Here is a 15,080-nt window from a genome sequence, read left to right as displayed (position 1 = left end):
CAATGAAAATGTGATAAGAGACCTTGGGTCACAGGTGGACAGTGGACACACCTGTGATAATCACATCCCCACAGTAGTCAGAAAATCCTCCTATGTGGCACACCTCATCACAAAAGGTGTCTCATGCAGAATAGAAGAGGACATTGTTCCCCTCTGCTCATCACTCACTAGATCCATAACGGAGTACAATGCCCCTTTTGCTATGTACCTCACAAGACATATGCAACAACTGGAAAGCCTGCAGTAATACCTCAAAAAGAGCATTAGCAGCCTGAAATACATGCCATGCACAGACCATCTCAAAATGCACCAGCTGTACTCTCTCGCATATCGCCTACTCAGAGGTGATCTCTGCCTAACATACAAAGCTATGTCAAACACAGAGCTGTTGGACATGCTCCACGTAAAACACTCACAATTCCTCTGATCTTCGTCCCCAAAACCACAAGTGAAATGCAAAAGGAAGGGGTATATCCATTTACCTTATGGATACCCACACCTTCAGGTTAGTGGCACAGCATGAGGCCTTGGAGACCATGCAAGTGCAACTAACATTGGGCAAAGCTGCTTATCAGATTGTAGCCTGCTACAGATCACCTACCTTGTCTCAGGAAACTCACTAAGTATTCCTGATAACAGTGGAAAATATAAAGGTCCTATCAAACACCATTATATGAGGAGATTACAAATTCCCAAACATTGAGTGGGAGAATTACTTGTGTACAATGTCCTTTGCCCAATGTTTCCTAGAGTTTAAAAACTCAAACGCCCTGGAACAGCTGGTCACCACGCCCACTAGAGGTGACAGCATATTGGACCTGATCATCACCAACATGGGGTACCAGTGTTCCACGACAGAGATAAACCCCTCGCTGGTAATATCAGATCATAAAGTAATCACACTGGACATCCACATCCCCCCCCCCAGTCAAGGAAACCACTGTGAAGACATTTTCAAAAGCAAACTGCACACTTCCCAAGACCAAAGTGGAAAGTTTCAAAGCCCCCTTGCTATAGGATAATGCTATACAATCTGCTGAATCATTTACAAGTGCATTCTATGAGCATCTACAGGGATGCAGGGATTGAGTCATGCCAAATAAAACCAAGATGCACTCCTCCAAAAACAAGAAACCAATTTGGTGGTCATCGCCCAAAAAAAGCTATACAACAGAAGGAAGAAACAAACACATGATAGAGCAAACTTCACAAAAAGGAAAGAGATCACTGATCATTATTAGGAAGACACAATGATCGCTCATAAAATAATCCAAGGCCAGTTCCTAAAGACAAATTGCCAAGGAATGTAAGAATAACAACCACAAATCCTTCGTTAACTATACCAAACATTTGGATGGCAACTTCCAAATATGCTGTCAGCTACTGACAAATGGCAAGAAATACACTGAACCAACTTACATTGGCCACATCCTGGGGGACAGGTTCAGTGCAAACTCCATCACCATCACCCCCAAAAGGGCCTGTGTCTATCCCAGAAGAATGCAGAGCCCCTGACTTCGTGGACATGCAGGTAAAGACAGCCCTCTCCAAAGCTAAGAACACAGCATCAATGGGACAGGATGATGTTCCAGGCTACGTCTTACACCAGCCCCAAAAGGAACTACACCCTCACCTACATTCACTGTCCAGACTCAACCTTACCACAAGCTATGTACCCAAAGAATGGCATACACCAGCAGTCATCCAGCTCCACAAAGGGGGTGCCAAAACAGAACCTGGAAACCATTGCCCTATAGGTCTACTCAGCCTGCTCTGCAAAGCTATGGACCAAATTCTCATGGAACCCATAAACACAGACATTGGGGACCTGCAGACTCTGGACTCTACCCAACTTGGCTTTGTTAAAGGCAGATACTGCCTCCTAAACCTAGTTGATTCATTTGAAACAGTTACCAAGGACATAGATGGAGGTGAAAGTAGTCCACACAGCCCACCTGGACCTCACTAAGGACTTTCAACACCATTCCCCACTCTGTCATCATGGACAAGCTTATCAACTTGAACATTAACAGCTATGTCACAGGATGGGAGGGCAACTGGCTCACAGATCAAACACACATGTTCAGAGTTGCGGGTGCCATGTCCGACTATAAACCAGTCACAAATGGCATCCCACAGGTCTTGGTCCTGGGACACCACCTGTTCAGTAGATACTGCTCAGAGGTACAGGCAAGCATGGGAGGAGTATGGCTGAACAGGTTTGCAGATGACTGCTAACTGTGGTCCATAATCAACTCTACGGCTGACACAGAGATCCTTCAGAAGGGTCTTACAGAGACAGATACCTGGTGTCAGAACAATGCCCTCAAGAAGAATGCCAAAGAATGCATAGTCATCCCCTTTGGATAAAACAAAGTGCACACAAATTACCACATAGGTGGTAATCCAGTATGTACGGAGAAAGTAATTATGGCACTAGGGACCCAGGGAGATAGTAAACTCTCCTTTGATGATCACATGGCCAAAGTGTTTAGAAAGTCCTTCTATGTAGCCCACTAATGTAACCCACTTTGTCTAGTCTGATGTGTATAGTGTGTTGTGTTAATGCATATTCCTCCAGTATCATAAAGTAGTTAGATAGGGGTTTGAATCCTGCACTTGACAACTGTGTGTGTTTATGTGTGATCTCCTTGGAGAGGAGCAACCTTTTTGGAGAGCAGTAAAACACCTTAAAAATGGTATACTTATCTTTGTCAAGTCTAATGATGTCACCATCCTACAAATATACCTGTGGAAAAGAGAACTCCCAGTAATGTGCATAGCGTGTCGTGGTAATGTGTACTCCTCTATTATCATAAAGTAGTTAGGTAGGGGTTTGAATCCTGCACTTGGTGTGTGTGTGTGTGTGCTCTATGTGTGTGACAGTGTTGGTCAATGTGTTGTGGGTTTTGCTTTTACTACTGTATGACAACAGTATGTGCATTGCACATGTCAGGTAGCTGTGTGGCAAATACATATACGTACATGTGACCTCAATTATTTCATAGGTGGGAACCCTGCTTTCTTCATGAACACATCTGTCATCTTTGCCAGAGTGTGCTGCCACTTTTCAGACTTTAGGTCACATCTGTATGCTTGTGACAAGCCCAGCCACTGCAGTGATCCCTAGCCTAGGTCATCCGTGTCACACACACTCATTACGGTTTCTATTGAATAGTGTGAGTGAGGGTTTATGGCTGAGGTATATTTCAGACCTGCTCAAATGCAGCAAAGTCTGTCAATGATGGCTATTCATTATAGGTGTAGAACAACCTTTGTGGATATGCATGCAGACCCCTTTTTGCTTATGTGATCCACCGAGGGATTTCAAAATACCTTTGGAAATGTGATTATCAAAGAAGAGATGACGTAACACTTGGCTGCATGTACACATCGGTACCTGTTCAACATGTTGGTGGCTACTACCTATGCGGTGCTGTGGGGATACTATGTTTTGTAAAGGTAGATGACTATGCTTTAGTTGGCTTATAGCTTTACCACATGGGTTTGACAACAGGTATCTGTCTGTATGATATCCTTGTGGAGGATGTGTGTGTCATCTGTAGAATGCATTATAGGCCACAGTATGCATTTCCAGACGTGGATGGATATATCCCTACTGTGATTGCTTGTACCTAAAAGAGCTATATGCCAAAGAGGAGTGGTCTCAGGAATGGGTGCAGGTGAATACCACTGGTTACTGGCATAGTATAGTACCTGAAGGATCTAAATGTTACTGTGTGTCCTACATCTGTGTGTCAGTTGTCAAGACATCATCTAACGATTGTTTATGGTCAGGCTGTTGAGGTTATGTATACTACCAGAATGCAAAACAATGACAGATAGTAACAGTATCACACACACCACAGTGTCAAACCATGTCATACACACATGTGTACTCAAGTTCCACAATGTGTGTAGTACAATGCATGCTGGCCACCAATAGGAACTATGGAGTGTTACTGTGTAATACAGGGCATGTCACCCTGCCCATGTGTCCACTATGCATGTACATGCAGACAGTGCACCTCCACCATGTTCACAAATGTACACCTGCAAATCTGTGCTACACACATCCCACACGTACTGTCCACTTTCTAACACATGCTGCCAATACTACACACATCAGCCAAGTGGCACGTGGGTGGACAATACACTATTAGAACTAACACTGGTGTAAACAATACTACATTGACAATCATAGCTTTAATGCATCATGCCTGCTCAGGTACACCTTCAAGGATATCATTACACTTTACTGCTGACAACATGCTAACATTGCTATACTGCTATAAAGTCAACCTGTGCATCAGCACCATGGTAGCCTGTTCCTGCATCAATGTTACAGATGACAGGAGGTGGCACAGGTTTCATCATATGCAAAGGGTGTGTTGTTGGTTTGCCAGAGACCTACATTGAGCCATACAATCGACATGTATGTGTGTGTGTGTGTGTGTGTGTGTGTGTGTGTGTGTGTGTGTGTGTGTGTGTGTGTGTGTGTGAGTGTGTGTGAGGGCCAAGAGTACTGCTATGGACCAATGTTGATGTAATGTGTGCGGGTATGTGTTAGCCCTAGCTGTCTGGTTTCTGTGTGTGTGTGTGTCTGCATGCACACTGGTCCACCATGTGGCTGCCATATATGGGGATTTGTGGGACAGCCACAGACTGTACCTGCCAGGCTTTACAGATCACCATCTATGGCCATGGATACGGTACCTGTGCCTGGCAGGTGTCCTACTGACAGTATCATGTACTAAGCCAGACTGGGTACTATCCTCAGAGGTGGACAGATACACACTGGACCCAGGTCCCTGCTGGGACTGTCCAGAGCCATGTGCACATGGTCTTTTAGGACGGTCTATGGACAGTCCACACCCAACATTGCTGGGGCTGGTACTGGCACTACGGGAGCGGCTGTGACTTGAGGGATGTCCGCGGCGACTGCCAGCTGCTGATGTCCACGTCTCAACCGTCCCGCACTGTCCTGATACATGGACATGACATTGCAGAGGACATCTAATGTCTCACCCCAATGTCTATCAGTGACCTCAGTGTAATTACAGATGGCACCTGCTAGGTCACAGATACTGTCAATTACAGTGGTGTTATGTGCCCTCTGTGCCCTTAGTCCCTGTCTGGTGTACCGTTCCATCCGTGCCTGTGCCTCCATGACAGCCTGCAACATGCGTGAGGTTGTAAGACCTGTGGCACATCTGCCAGGGGCATGATGAGCAGCAATGCTCCGATGAGAACCCCTGGACATCTGCCTATGTGGTACCATTCCACACTTCTCGGTATGGCTGCTGTGTCGGGATGCATGTGCCATATATACCACACTGTCCTGGCCAATGCTGACTATACACTGTCCCTCAGCTAAGGGCATTGGTGATGGATGTATTGGCAGTATGACTGTGTGCATGGATTGGGGTGAACACTTGTGTACTGTCGATTGGTGGCCCAACGACAGACCCTGGCAAACAAGCCTGTGCCTCAACACACCTATCCTCATTATCACTATTTGGCTCAGTGACATCAGGTTCCCTGCTGCAGTGAACCAACCCAACCGCAGCACCTGTGAGAGGAAGACAGGAAACACACTTTACGACCTGTACATGATGTTGGAACACATGCACACATGAACACATGCACACGTGTACACATGAACACATGAACGCATGCACATATGCACATATGCACACATGAACACATGCACACATGCACACACACATGAACATATTCACAAATGCACACATGCACACATGCACACATGTACACTTGAACACATGAACACATGCACACATGGACACATGCACACAAATACACTCCTCACTAAAGCAGACACACACACACACACACACACACACACACACACACACACACACACACACACACAAACACCACCAGCAATCCAGAACATACTCAACAGCGGTTGATGGTGGGGTACAGTATCACAAGCCAAACAGTCATATCACGTGTCAGCATGCAGGACGTGTGTTGCTCAACAGCATGCAATGCGAGTGTAGACAGCCCTTGCTAATAACAGTATACATGACTTTGATGCATGTGTGTTGTTGTTCAGTGATTGGCCTCACCTTGGAACGCAATGTGTACATGGACACAACATTGCTGTGCAAGTATTAAAAGCTCTGCAATGTCCTGTGCACAATCACTTACAGGTATACATACTATGGCTGGATGTGTATCTGTGTGTCACATAGATATCCATTTCTGATTAGAGTGTCTGTGTCTTTAGCAGATAATTGTGGACACAGGTTTAGCACATGCATGCTATGTATACACACAGGATGAGTGGTGCATGTATACCTGAGGGAATACCACTGCTCAACATAGCCATTGTACAGTGGTTATGGTGAGTGTAGGACATATTGTGGCATGCCAGTGCCAGCCATGACATGGCATGCTACAGCACAACTGCAACATTAAACATCACACATAATCAATGCATGTCATATGACCTATACACTCAATAGCATTACAAGACATATATGTGTCACTTTGTACAAATGGTGATTGCTATGCATATTGTGTATAGGTGCATATGTTTGCACACACACAACATTGAGGTGCTTAGCAATGAATGCTATGTGTAATACTGTGGTTACTGTAACTGGATGGCGTGTAGTACCATGAGCCATCATCATGCAGCATCATGTGGTCACACAAGGCTACTAATGTGTGCCAGACCGGCACCTAGCATGCTGTACCTGAACTGCAGTACCATGGCTACATTCACCATTTCACAGCCAGTTGTTACATAGGTTTGTAAGGTGCCCAATAGGGAGCATTGCCTAACATGAATGTGTTATGTGTTGAAGAGTGTCGCACAGCGCCATGATAGGCCTCTACCCCTCAGGTATATTATGTGTGCTGTGTGGATCACATTTGGGATACTGGAGTGTGACCTTACAGCGGGTGTCTGAATACGCCATGTGTAGCATATTAATGTGTACTGCGTATGACAAAGTTGTGTATGTTGTATGCATGTGCATCGACTCTGCCTATCTAATGTCCACTACAGTGTTGCCACAATTGTGTGGGATGCTCTGTGTATTGCATGTGTTTGAGGCAGCTACTCACGTTACTGAGATGTCCATAGTCTCACAGCAAACATGCACTGCATGCATTATGCGTAGGTGTGTTACGTGTACATGGCCTACACCTCACCTATGACATGCACATTTAATTTGCAATATTAAATGTAGAACACACTCACCAGCATGGGTCTGCTGCCTTGCTGTCACACCAGAGGGACCTACAAGGATATGACACAGTTTGTTAGTGGCAACAACTGTGGCATTGCTACTGTGGGTTTGCAATCTTACAATAGTACAACAGTTGACAGTCATAGGCCTACAGATTATGTTCCAAATTATCAGTATTGCACAATACCAGGCTTCACATCTTCTAACTACACAGTACACATCTCACATATGCATGATCTACCAATAGAGGTAACAGTAGTCTACAGATATGCCATGTTACCTGCACACTTCATGTCAACTCGCTGGGTGGCTCCGGTCTCCACGATGATACATGTTTGCTGTTGTTGTTGTTGGCCAGGAGCCACCAGGCTCAGGAGCAGCTCCTCCACTCTGATGAGGGGGGATGGATGGTACCTCACCACCTGTGGCAAGCTGTTGTCTACGGACATCAGATGCACGCTGCTGGACATGTCTATGTAAATCACTGCAGTGATGCCGTACCTGTTCATAGGTCCCGTTATGCATGCCTATGTCATTTACCTTACGGACAACATATTGCCACAATGCAGTCCACACATGCTGGTTCTGGCTGGTTCTTGAGAACAGCAGGGTGTAGTGCTGAACCAGGTTGGTTGTTATCAGTTCATCCTCTGCTAGGCTATAGGTAGGGTTACGATGGTAAGCCATGACCCTGGAAGACAATGAAACAATATGTGTGAGCAAGTCATGCGGCACACTTAACATTCAAAAGTACAGATATCACTGAACTGACATATATAGCAACCTATTGGCTGTCAGAGGATACACACTTTCAATACCACATATCAGTGCCAAACCCACAACTGCCTGACAGTGCCTGGCATGCTCTATATATCAAACTATGTTCTGTGCAGCAACAACGAGAAACCAGTATGTAAGACTATACAACAGTACATGGCACACTGTATGCGACACAGTGCAGCACCTAGCCACAGGAGGTATATATCAAGCTAATGCATAAAGAAATATATCATCCATTGCAATGATTGTAAAGTCCAGTTACAGTATTACCAGTATACCACACTAGTTGTCGATGGCAAACCCCTGCCTAACATATGTGCATGTTCGTTAATATAGGTGACATACTGCTGTACTAGACTATACATGTTGCTAGAGACGCACTTATATCCTGTGATACACATATGACTGAGGGCATATTACAGGCATACCCACACACACATCAGACATACATACAAGACACAAATGTATGGCAACCCGGATGAGCTTTACCTGTGTACTATACAATGCTGTGTGTCAGTACTTACAAAACCTTATGCCTGAGGTATGTAATCTGTGAGGACTACAGGGAACACACAAAACAGTGGTTCCAAGCAATGTGGACATACACCATACTGTGCTGTTTAGGCCTACAGCTTCAGGTAGTACTACAGTTCATACGGGATTTGGATTCACCAGCAGTACCAATCAATAAGCATACATGTACTGCTTTACCTACAATGGCACACCCCAGTTGAAACCAAGGGACTACCTCAGACCGTATGTCATACAGCTTTTTCTGCCTAGCAATAGCATACACATCTTTTGCTGGGATCAGAGCTAGGACACAAAATACCATGACAGAAACAGTTTCCCACTAAGATATCACACATATACAGAACTGTGACACATTCACCAACAAATTCACCATCACACTCAGTCAACCTCACATAGCAATTATTGCAACAAGTACATGTGGGTGTGGATCAGTTCATTGGTAGGTAATAGGCTATTGGCACTAGGGTCTATAGAAGCCTAGCCATACGCTACCCTGGCCTTTGACACACATGAAATTTAATTTCACGTGCCCCTGTCAAGCAGAGCCACAGAGGTGATTCCCTGGGTGTATTTCCTATCTCCCATCCAATCATCAGGATTATTCATGACGACTGCTAATGAGGAGCTTTGTTTGCTATTGATAGGTGGTTTGTTCCAGAGTATGGGATGTCTCTGAGATAGGAATCTATCCCTCCAGCATGTTCTGTTTATTGAGGTGACAAGGTTAGGTCCCTAGAGTGTGTAGCTTGTAGGGATTGTGATCTGTTTACGCGGAGCATGTCCAACAGCTCTGGGTTTGACATAGCTTTGTATGTTAGGCATAGGTCACCTCTGGGTAGGCGGTATGCGACACAGTCTAGCTGTGGTTTTGTGGGACGGTCTGCATAGGGCATCTGTTTGAGGCTGGTAGTACTCTTTGTGTGGTATGTTTGTGGCCTTTCCAGTTGCTGTAGATGTCTTGTGAGGTACATACCAAATGGGGCATTGTACTCTATAATGGGTTTTATGAGTGATGAGTAGAGGGGAACACTGACCTATATTTCCCTGGATGACACACCTTATGTGATGAGGCGTGCCACGTAGAAAGATTACATGACTAGTGTGGCACTGTGATTACCACAGGGGAGACTACTGTCCACCTGTGTTCCATGGTCTCTTATCACACTTTCGGTGTTAAGTAGACTAACACCTATGTGGTAGTTCATGGGTACAGAGTTTTTGCCAGAAGGGATGCCAATGCAGTTTCAACATTGAGCTTGAGTCCATGGCTGTGTCACCAGGCATCTGTCGCAGTAACTATGACCCTGTCTCTCTCTCTCTTTCTATATATATATATATATATATATATATATATATATATATATATATATATATATATATATATATATATATAAATATATATATATATATATATATATATATATATATATATATGTATACACATACATATAAACATCCATTGGTGTACATATAGATATATACATATGGGCACATATACAGTCCAGTTTTCATGGTGGGAATATCAATTATTCGAAGGTTGTGAGGTATACAGTTATGTAATAATATTGCACAGTCTTGTGCGGAATGCATTGAAGGTGTTCTCAGCCCATGTAGCTTTAGCAGGCCTCACTGGCTGCAACACTGCAAACTTGACAAATCATACCCACAGCATTTAACCACCACATGTCATATACCAGCACTGTATGCTGTCTTGTTTACCACACACTACAACCTACATAGAAATATGCACATAACAACCTTCAACAACATATATATGTCCACCCTTCACAAACAGTTGCAGTATGTTCCTTGCTCTATGCACATGTACAGACGCTAATATATCTAACAAAGTAAGATCTCTCCGTATGTGTGTGCCATACACACCCAAGGTCCACACTGTTGTAAGTCCGTGGACCTCACGGCTGACCTGTTGGGCCTTGTTGCAACATGAACAGGTGTCACATGTGAGCTCACAGTAATATTAGAGGGTGTATATATAGCTGCAAATGCTAGATTAGCATACTAGCCTGGTACAGCAGTTGCCAATGCTAAGCTACACGTTAATATGACTATCATGCATTTGTTACTCTGTCACATCCATGTTTATATAGCTGTATGCGCTACTCCCCCAAACAGCCATTGTACACACTACTGTACAGAACACAGATAACATGGATCAGATGTTTGACATTTAATGCTGAGCTACATATGTCATAGTTATATCCCACTGCACACAGCTACACACTGATTTTTCCATGGCAGTAGTTATGTAGGGCATCTGTGCATAGATACGTACTGCTGCCACATATGGATGATTCAAAGTATGCAGAGTACTCTTCGAAAACATCTACTAGATGCCAGTAAATACATACCTGTTACATACCTTTCCTTTGTATGTGTTTGTAAATTTCAGTTCCGTGTGTCTTTTTTTTTTGGTTTTATTTTATTTATTTATTTATTCATTTATTTTTTATTTAGTTTTTTATTTTTTTCTGTTGCTGTTGATGTAGATGTCAGTGTCTGTCTGTCTGTCTGTCTCTGTCTGTCTCTCTCTCTGTCTCTCTCTCTCTCTCTCCGTACCAGCAATGGAATGATTGCATGTGTGGACAGCAAGTACAGCCTGCTTTTATAGGTATCTGCACATGTGCATGTGATGGCCTCTGCACCAATTGCTGGCCACCATTTGGTAATTGCATGCAGCTTGATGTGTGGTGATTGCAGTACTCACTGTCTTAGCAATCCAATGCTATAAATTGCAATGTCAGGTAGGCGTAGCCCTTTCAGCTTTCCAAAGTGGGGCCCATGCTTGTTTGCTGTGGACACCGTTGTGTAAGTCAGAAGGTTGGTATACTTCTTATATCTGAAGCTAGGGGTGTAACCAGTGATTTGAATGTTGTACTCAGACCTGAATATTGCCACTTCCAGTACACAGTTGTCAGTGTAGAATTGTACTCACCCTTACAAATGCTAACACAAGATACGTGGGAGTATGTAGTTTCTTTTCTACTTGTACAATTTGCTGCCATACATAAGTAGTTATTAAGATGTATTCATTTGGCACATGAACTCTTTGTGAACTGCTATACTGTGAATATTAATGTACTCACTTCTGCACAGTTTGTGCTTTTTTATTGTTGACATTAGCACAGGATGCTCAAGAAAACTGGACAATTCCAGTACTGAGTATGGCTACCTACATCCTTAGTGGACCCTGAACACACAGGTATCTTGTACATTTGTGTGGGGATTGTCCTGCTATGATACTGTGTGGGGGTTGTAAAGTGCTGCTGTAACATTATTTACTGCTAGAATGGCTGGTTCTGTTATCACAGTCATGTAATGCAATTCCACAACAACTGCTGGTAAAGTTCCACAGAACAGGTTTTGTGTTATGGCATTCCTATATTTCCTTTACATTCACTCATTCTGATGCATGATATATCTATTTCAGCAACAACCTGCTGTATATCTACTGTGGCTTAGTGGTACTTCATGCAGTCTAGTGTGTCCGGGGTTCGAGACTGACAGAGGTGTTTTGTTTTGCTGCTGAGCAGAACAAGGGCCCTCACATGCAGGGTGACTAAGGCACTTTTAAGCAGTTGTATGCAGGTTTGCGCAGGTTTGTGCGAAGCTTAGCAATACTTAGCTAAGCGCACACAAGTGCACACTCGCACAAACTCTGCTTACTCCCGATAACCCCCACACTCATTTTTTTGAAAGAAAAGAAAATGGGGAGATAGGAAAGTGCTGAAAAAGGGGCACAAAGAATAAAAGACAGTGGGGAAAACAGCTCGGGATGTGCAGGACGGGTGTAGGGAAGGTCCATAGGTGCCCATTTCTTTAACAGCAACAGCTGTGCATATGCTAGAAATTTGGAGGGAAATATAAAACCTTCCTCCCCTGAGAGAGGGGTGAGGACAACAAAGTATGTTGTACTGCCAACTAAATATCAGTTTATGTGTCCAGCGGACATGTGTGCAAAATGGGCAGCTATGTAGGGGGCGTAATTTTTTTTTTTTGGGAGCAGATTGCCCTTTTTTTTTTTCAGGTGAGAGTGGAATGTGTGGTAGGGGAAGTGGGTATATATGGGGAGGTAGGTTGGGGAGGTAAACAGACAAGACAAACAAGAGGCATACAGGGGTGTGATATGACACATGTGGTGGGTGAACACCATTGACGGGGAAGGATGTTTAGAAATCGCAAGCCCATGAGCCCACAGATGGCAACAGTGGAACTGAGATCCCCACACATGGGCAGTCACTACTGCACCTTCATAGCCCAAAGGGTGGCTGTGATGGAGGCTATGTAGGAGGGGCAGGCTCACCTGTGAGTCGCACCACACATGCCTCAAGCTGGCGTAGAGGATCAGTGACTGAATGCTCAATCTCCCTACGTACCACAGCCCGGACCGTTCAGAGGGTTATAGGTTGCCCTCCTCCGGCCATGCTTGCACTGGGGGATGAGCCCCATCCCCTGCAGTGCTTCCACCCAAAGGTGCACAGGACCAATGGAGGAGGAGGTCCTGGGCTGGGCACCGGACCTGCTAGTGCCAGGTGCCATCGCCAGCTGAGGTGGGACAGGTGGGTCCACTGGGACTGGCCTTCCCATACGTTCTAGGTTTAGGAGGATTTAATGACAATATGGGTTGGTAACAGCCAACAGCATTCCAAATTAGTTGTAATAGCATGCAGTAATATTCCCATTAACCCAACACACCAGAGTTCCAACAGTTGAACAGCAAGCATAACACATGCATATATAGAACAACAGTGGACATTCCAACAGCATGCAGGATTGATTGGTGGCAACAGGCCACCAAGATTGTGGTATTTGAACAGGGCACATGCATCAAAGTAAATGCAGATATTTATAAACCAATAGGACATATGTCCCAACAAATGTTTTGAGATTAGACATACCCATTGATGTGTGGAATTGCATTGTTCATGCACATACAGTAGGGTGTAAAAAGATATCTCCATTAACAACGTATATGTACTTATAGTTTACACTACATTCTTATTGACTGCAGGTATATATCCCCTACATGTATTATTACACTTGGCAATGTCCGTTAAATTGTGAAATGGGTTTTGCTAGTTCTTTATATACCTGACCTGTATCTGACATACAGACTGTCCAGGATGCAGATGTTACTGCTATGTATTTATATATTTTATTTATATTTATATATCTACATATCTGGATGTGTTCAGGTGACATTATCAATTATATTTTAACAGCCCCCTACATTTCTAGCAGCACACTGACATTTCTGGGGAACACAATAACAAGCTACTCATGTACCAGATTAACCTATACATGCCAGCCATTAACCAACTGTTGAGGACTGTATATATGCTTAACAGCTACTGGCACTCCCTTCTTCCACTTTATATGGGCCTACCCAAGTATGGGTTGACAGCACTTAATACAACAGTAATATTTCTATAATGCAAGAGTACAACAACATATCGAAGAAAGTGACACGGACACACTCCAGGAATTATACCTTTATTAATTACATTACACACTTTTATAGAGGCTCTCTCATTTATTTGATATTACAGTGCATGCAGAAGACTTATTCAAGATGTATTATACCTTTATTAATGGGTTACAACACTCTTTTTCATGCTCTCTTACTTATTTTATATAACAATACATGCAGAATAATTACTAACCTGCCTGGTGGCGCAGCCTTAGCAGCCTATTTGCATAGGCTTGCTGATTCACAGCACGGACACCTGCAGCTGTGAGGTAAATGAAGTGATATTGAGACATATACCTATCCATAATATAGACTACAATAACAATTCTTACATACTTCATTCCATAGCTACCTACTCAGTAGTGGGGCATTTTCCATCCCACGGGCCTCCTGTATCCACTGGTTTAGTTGGTCCTGCTTCTGTCTCTTCAGGTCTGAGTAGTGGTGTCTGACCTGCTCACCAGTCCAAGGGATACCTGTGGCACTGGTGAGATCATGTGCTATACGGTTCCAGGCTTCCGCTTTGTATTCAGTGCCCTGGAACTGGCCCTGCATGAGTCTATCATCATGATTATGGACGAGGAGCCAAACCATCACTTTTGACTCCTCAATGCCCCACCGTTGTGCTCGAAAGTGAGAGCCCTCTCCAACATCAGTCAGGTTGCCTGCAGATGGGAGCTACAACCAGTTATGGCAAGTATTCCCGCCTACGGGGCTTAAATATGCCTCATTTCCTGCACTTATTTGTGATTGGCCGGTTTTGAAAATCTCAGCTGAAAGCACACCTGCTTAGCACTGGGTAAACTTTCATTAATATGTATGTGTGTGCTGAAAGTGCATACATATCAAAAGCTGTCATGGCTTAGTGGTTCAGTACTGTGATTATGGTGCACAGTATCCTGGATTCGAGGCCTGTTATTGCTTTTTATTTTACTACTGGCCAGACCGGCTAGGAGGTGTGACTGTGTTTAGCCGACTTTGCTCAACTTTGCCCAATGTTGCTCTACATTGCTCTATGGTGCTCTACGTTTCCTGACATTGCCTGACGTTGC

Source organism: Protopterus annectens, chromosome 8.part0 (genome assembly GCF_019279795.1).
Source record: "Protopterus annectens isolate FY-2018-M chromosome 8.part0, PAN1.0, whole genome shotgun sequence".
Lineage (NCBI taxonomy): Eukaryota > Metazoa > Chordata > Ceratodontiformes > Protopteridae > Protopterus > Protopterus annectens.
The sequence above is the reverse complement of the archived record's forward strand: the minus strand, read 5'-3'. Positions refer to the sequence as shown.